This window comes from Alosa pseudoharengus, unplaced genomic scaffold (genome assembly GCF_046254945.1).
Source record: "Alosa pseudoharengus isolate Yale_2024_CS ecotype anadromous, Long Island Sound unplaced genomic scaffold, YU_APseudo_1.1 YU_APseudo_1.1_scf_9, whole genome shotgun sequence".
Classification (NCBI taxonomy): domain Eukaryota; kingdom Metazoa; phylum Chordata; class Actinopteri; order Clupeiformes; family Clupeidae; genus Alosa; species Alosa pseudoharengus.
The window spans coordinates 10,316,624-10,319,924 of NW_027468881.1; the positions used below are offsets into that span (position 1 = coordinate 10,316,624).

The 3,301-nt window shown below is 39.3% G+C and overlaps 1 long non-coding RNA gene across 1 annotated transcript; it reads right to left on the minus strand.

The window, feature by feature from the left end:
* Positions 1 to 752: 752 nt before the first annotated feature.
* Positions 753 to 2,220, minus strand: LOC143114331 (uncharacterized). The gene is made up of 2 exons (XR_012984891.1): positions 1,832 to 2,220; positions 753 to 916 (listed from the first exon to the last, which is right to left on the minus strand). It is a non-coding gene; the product is annotated as an uncharacterized LOC143114331 (long non-coding RNA).
* Between the last annotated feature and the right edge of the window lie 1,081 nt (positions 2,221 to 3,301).

Below are 3,301 nucleotides of genomic sequence, written 5' to 3' on the forward strand. Positions count from 1 at the left end.
ATATCAATAATAAACAACAATGTCAAATTAATCAACAGCCTAATGAAAATGAAACAATACTATACAAACCATAAGTGTTAATTCAAGTGCATGTTGAACAGATACGTCTTTAGACCCCTGTTAAAAGACCCAAAACTATCACAGGAACAGAGAGCACTGGGCAACTCATTCCACCAACATGGAACCACTGAGGAAAAGTCTTGAATTTGACCTATGTCTGGTCGACACAACAGACACTCTTCAGAAGACCGCAGTGGGCAGTTGGGGATGTACGTCTTGATCATTGAATTAAAATAACAAGGAGCAGATCCGGTCAGTGTCCTATAGGCCAAAGTGAGAGATTTAAATTTAATTCTGCCTAATAGGGAGCCAATGGAGAGTAACTAGGAGAGGAGTTACATATGTCTTTGGCTGATTAAAGACCAGACTCATTCTGACTCAGCTGTAACAATCTTACTACACAAGCAGGTAAACCAGCTAATAGTAAATTACAATAGTCCAGCTTGGAGATGACCATGGCCTGAACAAGAAGTTGTGTGGAATCCTGTGTCAGATAAGGTCTGTTCTTCCTTATGTTGCAAAGGATAAACCTACATGATTTTGCAATTGCATCATATCTAATATCAGCTGATTACACACATAAACTAAAATTTAGATTGCCCATAAATTTGGAAATCCATTTGGAAATCCATCACCACCAATGGCAAACAATTGGTGATGGTGAATTGGCAAACATCAATTCCAGAGAAAACAACAGTGGACATGTTTATTAGTGTGTAAAGTGTTTTACAATATGTGTTGCATCTTGCAAAGATATTTATTAAGAGAAATCAAGCTTCGGTGTCCATGTCTGATCGGTGCCAGTCCATTGTCCTCAGTCTATCTCACTGTCCACTGTTCATTGAGGCCTCTCAACCTATGAAAATAAAACCAACAAACAATCACTGTTTAGCTTAAAGGTCTACTGTGAGTCTTTCTCGTTAATTGTTTATTCATCTCTGCGCAAAGAGGTCTCATAAGCATCAGGCAATCAGGATACACAAGTCTGTGCACCTAAGAGACAATCAGTTGTTTCTCACACACACATATATACCTTGGATCGTATACATCATAATAAATATCATTACACCTTCTCTGCACACACACGACTTGGTCAATACAATGAGTTAATTAAGAACCAAGGACATTTCTATCGTCATACAACACATTATTTGCAATCTACACACACATTACTGAAACAGAAGTATCAAGACAACACACAGTTAAAGTATAATAATTAGGTTATTGTAATATACTGTGTCTATTTCTCAATAACTTTTACTAGCTTCTAAGAGTTTCAAACTGAATATGTTCTATATCGATAATATGATCAAGACTCAAGAGACCCTAGTTTAACAGTATTTCTACAGGCTGATTTATGCTTCTTCATCGGCTCCATGCAGATTTAGCTAGCTACCATTTGCTAGTTATCGCAATCCAGTTGTCTGGCAACATCACGGCACGAAAAAATTGCCCCACGTAGCATTAGCTAACAGACAACACAACGATGAAAAAAGCTTAACTAGGGGGACATATCCAGTTTTCCATGAATGATACTGTTTAACCTGAGATTGTAACGTGTTCTTACAGGCCTAAAAGGCACAATGATATGACAATGACCAATCATATTGTTCTATCAAAGAGTAAAGTTATAGTAGTCTAACTGGTTCTGAACTATGGAAAAAACTTTAACTTAGTCGATGAAACTATGCTGGCTAGCCAGCCAGCGCTAGCATATAATGTACATTATATAAAGTAACGTTAACAGACATGGCATATGATATCAACTTACTTGGACGTTTTCTGATGTGCCAGTCGCTTCCATCTCTTCTTTCTCTGTTCGACACTGTAAGGAGGTTCAGGAGACAGCTTGCTAAGAGGGTGCTATGCTCTTTGCTTCGCGCTCGGCACTTGTCACGCGATCACAATAGCTCTGCACTCGATTGCTCTTCCTTAGCTACCAGCTGTTTTTGTCTTGGTAGACTGAAATTGAATTTCACGTTTTGAAACTGAATTTTGAGAACTGAATGTGAAAGTTCCAAGAGCGAAATTTTCAGTCAGGATAATTTATGTATCAGAGCAAATTAGTTCAATTTCAAAATATTATATTCAATTTCAAGTTGACTGAGATTCAGTTCCAATCTAATGAATTCAGTTTCAATATATACTATTCAAATTCGTTTTTCCAATACAATTGCTCAAATTCATATTCAAATTCATATTCAAATTCGGTTTAAGGTGACACAAGTTTTACTCCATAGCTCTGGCCCCAGATATCGATTTTACTATGGCCGATGGAGTCGCTAGCATCACGTTTCGTATAGTAGAAGCGCCAATGACCAGAGTAGCAGGTTTCTCGGTTTCTCTAGCTAAGGGGGAGAATCTATTAGAAACATGAATAGGTTGGTGGTTAGCAGTGGGCTTCCTTCGTTTGGATTTAGATCCAGGCGAAACAGGCCCAACGGGCTGCTTTCGCTTGGGTCTGGCTCCCCTAACAGTCACCCAAGAACTATCCCCTTGCTGCGAGGGGGCTGTCATGGTTGCGCTAACTGTGCAGTCGCTGGTGCATCCACACAATTTACCAAAGGTTCTGCCACTAGCTGTTTGCTAATCTGATCCAGTGTGTGGATACGATTCTCTAGTTCACCTATCCTCGCCTCCAAGTTAGCTATTAGTCTGCATTTTTTACAAGTAGCATGTCCACTAAAGGAGGCTGAAGAGTTAGCTAGCATGTGACACGCCGGGCAACGGAGAGAATCGGAAATAGGAGAGGCAGGGGCAGCAGAGGACCCTGCCATCGTCCTTAAGATAGATTAGACAAGTGAATTATATTAGGCAAGTGAATTGGCTACACGAGTGGTTAAGAGTGGAGTTTTTAGAAAACAGGAGCAAGCTAGCGTGAGAGCAGCCACTCTGACACTACAAACAGGAAATGACGCGATTCGTTTGAAGATAAGAAAGAAGTCGAGTAAGAAAGAGAGGAAATGTGTAGGCTTAGATTTTGATGCAGTAGGCTACAGACTAAACCACATGTTGCTTTCTCTGCTTTTTACCTCATAGGCCTAATAAAATATAGCCTTCACTTAGCAAAGATAATGTCAAACTATTCTGGCAACGTCTCGTTTCATAACTTGATTGCATTTTTGTCCGCTTTTCATCACATTATTATGACCATTAAATGTAGGCTATTTTGCACGCTAAAATCTGATTCATCACAGGTAAACACAATAAGAATGGGAACGTAAATTGGATTATGTATTCT